This window comes from Limulus polyphemus, unplaced genomic scaffold (genome assembly GCF_000517525.1).
Source record: "Limulus polyphemus unplaced genomic scaffold, Limulus_polyphemus-2.1.2 Scaffold828, whole genome shotgun sequence".
In the NCBI taxonomy this organism is placed as follows: Eukaryota; Metazoa; Arthropoda; class Merostomata; order Xiphosura; family Limulidae; genus Limulus; species Limulus polyphemus.
The window spans coordinates 243677-257204 of record NW_013666438.1 but is presented as its reverse complement, the minus strand read 5'-3'; the positions used below and the strand labels follow the sequence as shown (position 1 = coordinate 257204).

Below are 13528 nucleotides of genomic sequence, written 5' to 3'. Positions count from 1 at the left end.
TGAAAATTTTCTGATGCATAAAAAAATTACTTTGCATGTTGGATAGGTAACACGTGAAAAGAAAAAAAGGTATGAGAAAAAACATTGCTTAGCAAACCTTAAGAATTAATAAAAAAATTATATTTTACGTATGAAAGTATTGTAATGTTAACCGATAATCTGCCAAATTTCGTTAGCATACCCTTACTAATTTAAAATTTAGAGCATGAAAACTATAACAAGCACAAAATGGTTACGAGGTCGGTCCTATGGACCGAGCCCCTGCTGAAGGGGTTAATGTTTTTTTTTTTACTTTATCGTAAATTGACGTTCTTTAACATAGTATAAACAAAACGACAAAATTACGATATTTATCATCTGTAAGAATGTTCTTAGTAAAGTTATACATTGTATTAAGTATTTCAATTAGCATTATAATAGTGCTTGAGTGTTACGAACTTTCAGTAAATCATTCCTCTGATGTAAGAAAGCTCACTTTGAATACAGTAGTAACCATGTTAAATATTCTAAACAGATCATATTTGGTCACTACATTATCTGAAATAACTTCCTTTTTTTTATAATAACCAAGAGGTAAAAATCCAAGAATAGCCCTAGAGTTAAGTAGTGTTAACCAGCTGCTTTCCCTCTAATCTGACATTTCAAAAGTAAGAACGACAAATGCAGGGAGCAATTGAGTTAGCTTTGTGCAAAATTCAACAAACAAACGTTTTGCTCTTAAACACAAACAAACAAAAAATTTACTACATTTCCATGTTCCACAACACCAAAGTTATATTTCATATTTTCAACACGGTCCAGGTCAGTGACCTCTAAGATCCGTGAATAGTTATCTATGATTTGAGACTGATGACTAAACGGGGATTAACTGGTAAACAACATCTACATTCTATGGGATGAATTTTCATATTCAAAACGCAATTCAGCGGAAATGTGAAGCGCATTCAGCTACATAAGGCCCAGTACGCTAACAATTAGGTCACCAACAGTTCTCATATTTAGAAACAATTGTTACAAGCTATTTATGAGATGGTAATATACACAAAAGTGAACGTAGCGTATGGGTTTCCGGTTCGTTGAACAAATACTAAGACTCAAAAATGCGTGTTTGATAAAAATAGTAGTTTTATATAGAAAGACGTATAAACGAGTATACTTTTTTATTGAAGGAAATTACTTTTACAGATAAATTCATTTTAATTTCTTAACACGTTTGCTGCCACCAGTAGTATTAATGTTTGTTTGTAATTAAGCACAAAGCTACACAATGGGCTACCTGTGCTCTGCCCACCACGGGTATCGAAAACCGGATTCTAGCGTTGTAAGTTCGCAGACATGCCGCTGTGCCACTTGGGGGGCTAGTATTAATGAATTAAGTATTAATAGAATTAAACACTCAAGAGGTGGTGAGGCCGAAGAAGTCATACTGTCCCAAACTCATATCCACAAGAGAAATTTGGCTTTGAAATAAAATTGTCTGTGACCCATCGATGTGTCACACGGTCCATAACGGTGGATCACATGGTAGCCAACGTGTCATTATTAAAACGGAAATTTGAAGCCATTCAGCTACGTAAGGCCCAGTATGCCAACAATTAGGTTACTAACAGCTCTCATATTTAGTTGTTTCAGACTTGAAATATATCACTACGATGATGTAAGACGGACTTTGCATTACTTTCTTTAAGTAGACATTAGATTTTAAAGCTGAAATTAAATACTTGGAAATAGAATTGTACAATTTAATCGTGAATTTTCACCTACAAATGTTTCGTGACGTACATTAAAGAAAATTAAATAAATTATCATTATTTTCTGTTTTTTTTTTCTGTTTGCCTTTCATATTTTTTAACAAATAAGAAATTAAAGATAACTGTGTTCTAGTCTCATCACTAGTTAACAATATGACTCTTTAAAAATGTAATAGGAATTTTGAGCATTAGAATCCAATTTATAAGATTTCAAAGGATGGGAAAGTACATCTCCAATTAGTGGATCAATTTCAAAACTTCAAAAGAAAGCGACTTAAGACAATTCATTTCGTGATCTTATACTATATTTTAATTCATGTAAACAAGTACCAAAGTTCTCATCAAACTTACCTTGTTCCTATGGTATTGAAATTACCGACTTAATTGTTTTTAATATCCACGCGTCAGATCAAAACCTTAGTTTATTAAAACTTTTAACTACATATTGATATACATGTATGTTTTATATCAGGTTTAGTTTAGGCAACACGTACCTATAAACAAATAATCTGAGCGTATAAAGACAGTATAAAAAATTCGAAATAAAACGTACATTATTGCACGGATGCTAACATTATACGCCAGTTATAATCAAGGAAATACAAGCAATTGGTAATCAGTGCTGACTTGAGGAGGAAAACGTAATGATTAAAGAAACACTTAGCCTAAAACTACATAAATAAATAAAATCCGAATTTGAGTCAAATAAGAAATAGGACAAACTAAACATCTAGAGCATAAGAGAAAATATTTTTCTTAAAACGTTTCATCTGTAATTAAGCAAAAAGCTTCACAATAAGCTATCTGCAAGCGTAATAAGCCCTCAAGCTTATCGCTGAGTTAGTGAAGAGCTGCTTAAACTGTTTAAAATAGATTTTTCGTTTATGTCATGAGATGAAAGAAAATTTCGCTTGAATATAAGTCTAGTTTCCAAGATTTCACACTGGTATTTGTAATTGGGGTAGGGGAGTGTTGCATTATCTCTTATCCCTTGGTATTCTGAGAAATATAACTGTTTAGGGAGTGGGTGGTTACTGGTGCCTGTTGAAAGTGTTCTCGATACCTACCACCTAACCCACGTCTGGTCTTGTTTGTGAAAAGTTTGTTGTTGTTTTTTCTACAGTTTACGAAGGGAATGCTATGTGTGGTACATTCCGAGGTGCGGGTGAATTGGTCGTTTATGTTGAGCTGGGAACAGTCTTGAGATCAGAGATATATATTTGCATACGAAAAATAAAGAATCGTTTTCCGTACATTTGATCGGATGTAAGCACTACAGTTTGTATTTTAAAACAAACTAAACAGTATTTCAAAAGAAATCAAAGGAACAATAGTAAGTATTTATCTGAAGTGTTGTCTCTCGATAGCAAATTAAAATTGTGTTACACAGTTCTGCAGTTATATTTAATGGGTGGTAAGGAAGAACTGTTGGTCTGTAGTGATTGGTTGGGATCGTCTTTAATCATTATGTGATCAGTGTAGTTTTATCATCTATCCAAAATTGTCACTTCCTTAGTTTTAGAATTGTTGTTAGTGTTCTCAACCTATAGACATCTTATACTTAAGAAACGCCCTTTTAGGATAGCATTTTCAATTTAATAAGGATGGTGTCAGATGGGTGTCAGTGTTTGTTTGTTTGTTTTGAATTTCGCGCAAAGCTACAATAGGGCTATCTGAGCTAGCCGTCCCTAATTTAGCAGTGTAAGACTAGAGGGAAGGCAGCTAGTCATCATCACCCACCGCCAACTCTTGGGCTACTCTTTTACCAACGAATAGTGAGATTGACTGTCACATTATAACGCCCCACGGCTGAAAAGGGGGAGCATGTTTGGTGGGACGGGGATTCGAACCCGCGAACCGCAGATTGCGAGTCGAGTGCCTTAAGCACCTGGCCATACCGGGCCCGGATGTCAGTGTATTTTACTATCATTACATAACATTACAATGCAACTAAATATATATTTGAGTTTATTATAATGAGCCATTAATCTCTAATATTTGACATAAAAGATATCTGAAGAAAATAATATTTTATCAAATCAAGTTTCTTTCAATTCTTTAGAAATTGCACTGGGTCTTTTTGACCCGGAACGATCCGGATTATTATAAGAATGGAAGGATAAGCGTCTTCTTTTAGTAAGAAAATATTTAAGTTCGTTTCGCCTATCATTGTGTGGTAGAATAGTATACAAAAATTAAATGTCCTTAGTAAAAATATAATCTTTTGTAAAACATTGATTACTTGAGTGCTGTATTTAAATTATATATTGAAATTAGCGATTGGAATTAGCGATTGAAAAACGCTTTGGACATACAGATTAGTTTGATTAGGTAGTTGCATGCCTAAAACTTATAAACCTGAATGCCCTTGGTAATTGCATGCCTAAAACTTGTAAACCTGAATGCCCATGGTAATTGCATGCCTAAAACTGGTAAACCTGAATGCCCCTGTAATTCATAAAGAAAAAAATGTAGACATTTAACACTTGAGAATGGCGGAGAGCGAAACGTGCGCTTTAGTAAAGATTTCTTCTGGATTTTGAAGTTATGATTGTTATAGTAACAGAAATCCCCTCGTTCTGTCATACAATCCATTACATAGAAAAATTTGCATAACTCCAACACAGTTAATTTTCTTAATATTTTCCCTTTAATTCCTTTCAAAAGTAACATGAACTACTTAGTATTTCTAATTGCAAACTGAAGGGCCTACATTCGAACAAACGCTCAGAACTCGACCACGTGGTTCAGCTTTATGTTTCACATACACGATTATATTGAGTTCTATATAAAAGGTCGCCCGCACCATCCTACGCATCACATATGATATTACCTACATTAAATGCAACAAACTGTATATTAGTGATAACATACACTGGTTGGTGATATGTTTCGAGAACGCCTTCGATTTGTTCGCAACTAAACCACTGATCTACGCATCACATATGGTACTATCTACATTAAACGTAACAAACTGTATATTAGTGATAACTTACCCATACACATTTGTTTGTTTGTGTTGAAGTTTAGCACAAAGCTACACAATGGGCTATCTATGCTCTGCCCACCACGGGTATCGAAACCCGGTTTCTAGCATTCTAAGTCAGCAGACATACCGCTGTGCCACTGGGGGGGGGGGGCATACTCCCAGTATCTGAACACTTCAACTTCCCAGATCGCCATGGGACTAATTTAGTATTACAATACGCCCCTACGACAAATGCAAGCATGAAAGCTTCGACACTAGACTTATCTTTAAACTAAATTTTTTGACAATTCCAGCATAAACACATTTTCAGTAAATTATTTTCTCGTCTTTATCAAATATCCACTTGTCTCAAATCATAATTATTTATAACATTTAGTTGAGTAATATTTCGGCTCAGTTATTCTGCAGGTATTAACATTTTCACCTCCAGTCACCAATGACCTCCTCTTGTTTTTATATCGTTGATAATCATTATTGTATGACATTAACATCAATGTGTGTGTTGTTGTATATTATTTATGCTATAAGTGTAGCTCGTGTATCTTTCTTTCATATATATATATATATATATATTCTTTTTTAACATCCTAATAAATAACACTGATATAGAGCGAAAAGATATGATATATTCATGCTATGTTTGCGAATAAACGTAATTAAAGGTCACTAGTACAAAGATAAAACATGTTATATTAAAATTATTTTGAAGCCTCGTCACATCGTCACAGTGCATATCGCCTTGGCAACAGCTCTTCAGTATAGTTTCTATTGCAAAAAGCTCTGTCATTAGGCTATCATGCCCAAATCGAACCACGCCTCCCTGTTAGCTTTCAGTAATCCATACTATACGAGGACGATGATTTCCTATAGTCCAGTTCAACAGCCTGTTTATAAAAGATCATTAAGTGCTACGTCTGGCGAGTTCATCGGTATATCTTTTATGAAATAGTATAAATACTAGTATCACTCTCCAGCTGCTTGAGGTATGCAACGATTGAAAAGAAGGTATGGCTGAAAACCTTATCTTCATGAACCCATACACTGTTGCCCTCATTTCAAGATAAACATTCTTCTTGATTATGTTATGTACTATTGCCTGGTCTTCCTGCTCTCTGTATGTGGTGGAGAATCGAACGCAGGGTTTTGCGTTGTAAGTCCGTAAAGTTACCGCTGACCCCCCCTCCCGGGAGATGGTACATTATGGCTGATAAGGTTGTTCGATAAATTAATTAATAGGGGAAATAATAATGAATCGTGATAAAACATAAATTACTGATGCAAAAAAAAGTTTAACTAGTTTAATATGTTATACTGTTAATCAGTTTTAGACTATATGTAATTGCTTTGCTAACAAATAGATTTTAGTTGTTATTTTCTATACGTGTGAACGAAGCATATTTCTTCCTTATATACAAGGTAAGTATCAGAGTGCGGATAAACGTACTTTGGTTGCATTTACATACTTAATAAATGTCAAACAACAAATCTAATCACGGTTAAAAAATATATTTCCATTTGATCAATCATAGGTAAAACGAACAATCTTGTATCACATGAGTAAAATAAGAATAAGAAAGCATAAAATTTGGTAACAAATACCTTTGATATGTAAAATTCTAGAATCACAGTATAAATCTCTTACAGTTAAATAAGCTTGTCTAGATCAAAGTACATATATAATAATGTATACAACATATCAGTTGTTTTGTTTCTAGATCCCCTTGTAAAGATCTGAGAATCGTATATAAAAAGCCTTTTCAATTAATCTCTGAAAATTTTAATCTCAGTGGTTTATCTGGGACGTTGATAAGCCTTGTGAAGCAGTCGATGGTGCCATGATGATATTCCACTCGAAATTTCCGGATTATCTAAGAAGACAACACAAAATAAACCTTTTATTTATACACTTTAATTTCTTTCATGTGACTTGTTGAATTAAGCATTTTATTCATTTTTACTCCTCTGAGTGTAAGCTTTATAACTATGTTTGTTTGGCTGGTTCTTAAGACAATTTTAAAAACAACGCTTTTGTTTCCCAAGTTAATTAAATTAAAACTATCATAGATGATATTGAACAATTAACAACAGAAAAAATTATTATCACTATTTGTAACGACAGTGTATATCCGGATCTTCATTGGTTTTTATAGCAATACTTTTACGAAAATCTATCTAAAGTATAAAGTTATCTTTAACTAAATAGTAAAATATCTAAACTAATAAATTTCTACAGTTTTTTTATAACGACGAAGACCTTGAAATAGCTACAAGATAAAACAACTACATTCATTTCCTTATCGCCCCCCAGTGGCACAGCGGTATGTCTGCAGACTTACAACGCTAAAACCCGGGTTTCGATACCCATGGTGGGCAGAGCACAGATAGCCCATTGTGTAGCTTTGTGCTTAATTACAAATAAACAATAAACACTCCCTTATCGAATTAAATTTAAAATTTGTTCCTGATATAAGTGCCATTAGCCTGTACTTATATTCGAATTCTTGTTTTTTATCAATTCTGTTATCGATCGAGTTGGCTGATCTGGGATTTTGTTGATCTGTGAAGATACATACATACATACACATATTCATGTTTTTTTATTAGTAAGTTTTCCTTCTGAATTCAAAGTTGTTTTTTAGTCTAATAATAAAACTTGGTTATAACGTTACAATCTCCACATATCTTTTCTTTTTTTAAAGCTACAAATACACAATGTTTCAAGCCTGTTTTATATCAGATGTACGCTGCAGCCGACCTGTAATCATTGGCTTTTAACGAATCACGTTAAACGATCATTATTAAATCGATATTTTACATATATTTTGCACACGTTTTTTAATCGAAATTTATGATAACTCATCAGCAGGTTATATTGTCATTATCAATATCAATGGACTTTCCACATTTCAAAACGTCGTTTTACGCTTTTACTTACATTAAAAAGGAAGGAAGAAGAAAAACAACAGAAGTGACAGCAAAGCTGGTAGAACGTCAACAGACACAGAAAAAGGTTGTTTGGTGTTTTATGGCGCAAAGCAACTAGGCTATCTGCGCCAAACAACCGGTAAAAACAGTAAAAGTAAATTGTAGTAAAATGTAAAAATAAATTAAGTGAAAATCAAAGTATGTCCAAATAACAGATAAAATAATTAAATAGAATTAAAAAGGCTAATTGTTCTTAAAAAATTGCAAATACAATCAAGTTGGACAGTGTCACCATCGGCAATTACACTGTCCAACGTCAGGAGTAAACCCGTACAAAACATCATTCTACAATGGTGCCGCCGCTCATGGTCGTAACGACGGCATGACAGTAAGATGTGAGCTACTGTGACTTGACTATCATAAAGGCTACACATTGGGGGGTCAATACCAGATAAAAGTTTGTTTGTTTTTAATTATGCACAAAGCTACACAAGGGCTATCTGTGCTCTGCCCACCACGGGTATCGAAACCCGGATTCTAGCGTTGTAAATCCGCAGACATACCGCTGTACAACTGGGGGGCCCAGATAAAAGAAAACGATGAGTTAAAAAACTGTTAGCAATGCGTAGCCTAGCCAGGATAACTTCCCCCTTCCGATCCTTACGGAAGCAAGACGACCAAAGAGCAACAGAAGGTTTGGTCTAGAAAAGCTTGTTATGACGTTGCTCACCCCAAATCGACTGCCAATTGGCGCGAAGCCGCGCCTTGAATACAGAACAATAGTCCATGTATGGGACAAGCACGGTTGTGACGGCGGCAGAGCAGACGGACTTAGCTGCAGGGTCAGCGAGCTCGTTCCCGCGAATACTGACGTGGCCAGGTATCCAGAAAAACTGGATGGAAACAGAAGATAGAGAAAAATTGACCAGTCGAGGATGAATATCGACGAGAACAGGGTGAGGACTAATGTTAAGAGATTCCAGGACCAGTAGAGAGCTAAGCGAATCAGTGTAAATAGTACAATCGCTGTACTGTATAGCTTCTACGTGATCCAGGGCAAGAGAAACAGTATACAACTCGGCAGTGAACACAGAAACTGTAGAGGGGATCCTGCGAGCAACTACTGAGCTATGGCAAACCATGGCAGAGCCTACAGAGTTATCCGATTTCGAACCATCTGTGTAAATGGGAATAGAAGGATGGCTCGAAAGATGTTCAGCAAAGAGAAGACGATACTTCCAGTCGGGAGTAACTGCCTTCCTCAGATGACTCAAAGAAGGTCATAGGCGGGGATGATAATAAGCCATGGTGGGATGGGCTGATCATTGGACAGAAACGTCATCCAATGTCTGAGGAAGAAAGACACAATCCCAGGTGGGATGCTGTGGTAAGGATTGAAGCCTGGTAGCATATTGTAGAGGAAGTTACAAACGATGGAGGTGATAAAGTGGTTTGTGGGACTCAGTGTACAAACTCTGGACTGGAGAAGTGTGAAAAGTCCCAGTACAGAGCCGAAGCCCCAGATGGTGAATGGGGTCTAGCATCTTCAAGGCCAGGTCCTGACAGAACCAGACCAAAGACTCTTAGTCCAGTTTGGATCGAATCAGGGCATGATAGATCCTGAGCATAGAACATTGATCTTCTCCCAAAGAGGTGGAAGAGAGGGCACAGAGGATGCTCAGTGCCCTTGTACATTTGACACGTAGCTGCTTGATGTGTGGAATGAAAATAAGCTTACAGTTAAAAATAAGCCCCAAGAACTTTGCCTCAGAGACCACACAAATAACAATATCGCCGGAGACGGAGCTCGGTATCGGCAAAAATACATGCAAACGGTTTTGGAAAAATGAAATGTAAAACCATTTGCAATGGTCCACGTCAACAAGTGACTGAGGGCAGTCTGAAACTGCCACTCAATAAACCTCATGTTCAAGGACCGACACGAGATGTAAAAATTATCAACATAGAGCCCCTTGTCAACAGTTGGAGGAAGGTGTGTAGATAGCATTAATTTTGACACTATAAAAGTGTGACACTCAAGACACAGCCCTGAGGGACTCCAAATTCCTGTGGAAAGGAATGGGAATAAAAATTGGATAATGGCCATGCAACTCATAGGAGTGGAGGTCCTCCAAAATTCCATATGTCCACATAGTGCCATAAGCCTTCTCAAGATCAAAGAACATAGAAACAAGAGCAAGGCTTCCCTAATCGACGTTTCAAGTGGAATCAGATGGTCCATGGTGGAGTGCTGTTGATGGAACCCACACTGGGTGGGCAAGAGGAGCATGTATGATTCGAGGAACCAAACAAGACAAGCATTAACCATACTCTCTAAGACCTTACAAAGACAGCTAGTCAAAGTGATGGGATGATAATTAGAAGGAATCTTGGGATCTTTCCCAGGTTTAGAGAAAAGGAGGACGATAGCCTGGTGCCAAACATCAGGAAAAACATACTCCTGTCAGATCCAGTTAAAGACCACCAAAATAAGAGCAAGAGAGGTGGAAGAGAGATGGCACAGCATCTCATTGTAAACATCATCATGTATGACCAATGTACTGCCAGACCAGTGAAGAGCAAGTTTGAGTTCTACCAGTGTGAAGAGGCGATTATAGTCATAGAGACTTGATGGCCAAGAAGGCAGGGGAAGAAACAGAAGTGCTAGATGCATGAGAAAAGTTGTGGCTGAGAGCATCAGCAATGCTCTGGACATCAGCAACTTCCTAGCCACTGGCGAGCAAAATAGAAAGGGGATGGGAAGCATACCTCCCAGTGACTTTCCGAACCTTGTTCCATATGGTTTTGGAACTGGTGGTAGAAGAGATGCTAGTAGTGAACTTAATCCAAGACTCCCTTTGGCTTTGATGTCGAACCTGCCGAGTGTGATCACGGGCATGCTAATACACTATGCAGTTAGAAAGAGAGAGGTACTGGCAGAAGGTATTCTAGGCCCGTTTTGAGCATTTCATGCCTCCTGGCGGGCAGGACTCCACCATGGACGAGGACACTGTGGAAAAGGTGCCGAGGTCCTACGAATAAAATGAGCAGCTGCCTCGATGAGACAGTCAGTCACTGATACCACACAGTCGTCTATTGATGGCAGACAGACAATGGCAGGATGAAATTAAGAGAGAGTGGTTAAAGAGGGCCAGTCATCCTGGTCCAACTTCCACCATGACACTTAAAACCTCCCTTAAAACGAGAGGAAAATTATCACTACCCCGTGGGTCACTGTCAACTGTCTGAGAAAAGTGAAGGAGAGCAGATCGAGAGATTTATGGCAGTGAAAGACTGACTAGGTGCATGAAAATAAGCATAAGATCCAGTATTGAAGAGAGAAAGTTTGTGATCCAAGAACATACACTCTATGGAACGACCCTTCCCATCAATATCAGTACCACCTCAGAAAGGGTTTGTGTCCAGTAAAGTCTACCAGGATTAAAAAAGGAGATAGCAACTGTTCAACGACAGCATCAAGGTCTGATTGATCATAAGTCTCTCCAGAAGACAAGTAGAGAGAACAAACAGTGATAGTACGACCCAAGGAAACACGGATGGCGACAGCCTTCAAGGGTGTATCGAGTGACACAGATAAGGAGAAAACACACTGGTCGACAGGCAAAAACCACCTCTCCATGCACTCGTCCATCACATAACCTGTCAATTTGGTACAAAGAAAACTGCAAACAAGGTGACAGTATTGGCAAGTTTCAGAAATGTTTCCTGTAAAGAAAGACACATGGGATCATAGGAATCGATCAAGGACTTAATATCATCGAGATTAGAACGAAAGCCTCGACAGTTTCACTGTATCAAAGTGTATATTTTTATGTAGGTGGAGGAGAACTGGGTGTAGAACTCTTTGGTTTACAACCACATCATTTTTCTTTATTAGAAGGAGATCTATTGACCTTCATGGATCCTGCCCTTAGTCGAGTGGGCAGATCTCTGTCATCAGACTTGGAATCCAGTGATGAGGACATGATCGAATGATCGTCCTGCATCTCAGGGCCAAATAAGAAGGACCCGAGCAGACACTGGAGGCTGGTGCCATAGGAGATGGACCCAGGCTGTTGCTGGAAGGAATAGTGTGAACAGAGATTAGAGTAGACATAAACTTGTCAACTCTGTTATCCTTGGAGGGCAGAAGAACCCTCACATGATGTGAAAAAGACTCAGATGGAGCAGTGCAGTGGAGTGCAGTGGCATATCTCCGAGATGGAGTAGGGAACAATAGCCTCCGAGCCTCAGTGTAAGAAATGTTGTGAACAGTCTTCAAATGCTGTACCTCTTTCTCCTCCACCCACTTAGGACAATACCAAGAGGAGTGGGAACCACTACAATTAACATAGTGAGGTTCCAGTTCGCACTCGTAGGCGTCGTGATCCTTACCACCACAATGAGCACGTGTCATAGAACCACGACAAGATGCCCTCGAATGACTGAACTGCTGGCACTGGAAACATTGGAGAGGGTTGGGAATATATGGCCATACCTTACAATTCAAGTAACCTGCCTTAACAACGGCAGGTAGACATGAAAACATCAAAATGAGAACAGTGGTCAGCAACATAATTTCATCTTGATGAGTGGAGATCCTTCAAACAGCTGAAACTCCTTGCTGGAGAAACCAGCGATGGATCTCTGACTCGGGAATGTTCTTCAAGTCCCTCTCAACAATGACTCCTCGTGAGGAATTTAAAGAAGCATGTGGAATAACCTCAATGGGTATATTCCCAATGGCTTTGTAATTCAGGAGAAGTTCACTGTGTTTAGCTGTGGATGTTCCACCAAGATGTCTCCAGAATGGAGCTTCTTAACTGACTTTGGAGAGCCAGCAAGCCCCTCTAATCCCTTCTGTTTAAAAAGGGGAGACATTTGCCCTGAAGATTTATCAGATAGTGAATGCAGGATCAGGAAACGAGGTACAGGTGCACAATGTGGCAGAGACTGCTGTTCAGAGTCTTCAAGGCGAGGTTGTTTACCAATGAGTGAAGGTTTTTCGATTTTTTTTTGGATTTGGGGGATCCACAATATAAAGAGAAAGATTCAGTGCCCACTGACCCCACCTATCACGGAGTCCTACGAGGGGACGCACTACAATGTTAAACAAGGACACTGTAGCAACTCCAGGGTTTCATGAGCACTATACCCAAATACCACCATCAGACACAATGTCCACCACACCCGTTGAAAATGCCCAACACTGGTACTCAGTTGACCCTAACTCGACGGGACTAGCCGATTGACCCTGGGAGCCACCCGTCTACAGGAATTCAAGGCTAAAGTGGTGTGTTGCGATGCCCCAGACACCACTCAACCACCAGGATCCTCTTCTCCCCTTCACAAGTCGCCACGCACAGGAAACACATGGGAAGATGTTCAGATTCCAGAGGAGGTAACTGAAAATACAGAACCTTCCCTGGGAGGTCCCATTACCACGTATAGCCCGAGGGGCACAGAAAAAGAAATATTATAGCAATCTTCATAAAATAACAAAATCGTTAATTTATGTTCTTAATTTACAACAATTTTTAAAAGAAAACAAATTAATATGAATCAATGTAAACATTTTTTTCTTAAACTCCAAAATATTCTAAGTTGTGTAAAATATCAAACCTAAACTAAGTTTTATAGTTTTAAGTGGATCTCTGGAATAATTTTGTTACTAGTTAAGAAAACTTATTTTAAGGTAAAATGTTCAGAAAGTATTAAAGTATCTTCAAAATAATTCTGTCATTATTGTCTGTAAGGTTTATCTAATTTAGTCGCTTCATAATCATAGGATTAGATAAATATTACTTTTTACCCTGTGTGTTTCTGAATCTTGAATATATATATATATATATATATATATATA

At 37.9% G+C, this 13528-nt stretch overlaps 1 pseudogene; it reads right to left on the bottom strand.

Annotated features, from left to right (window-relative positions):
* Positions 1-6497: 6497 nt before the first annotated feature.
* The window catches only part of LOC106460750, a 42227-nt pseudogene continuing 35196 nt past the window's right edge, over positions 6498-13528 (bottom strand).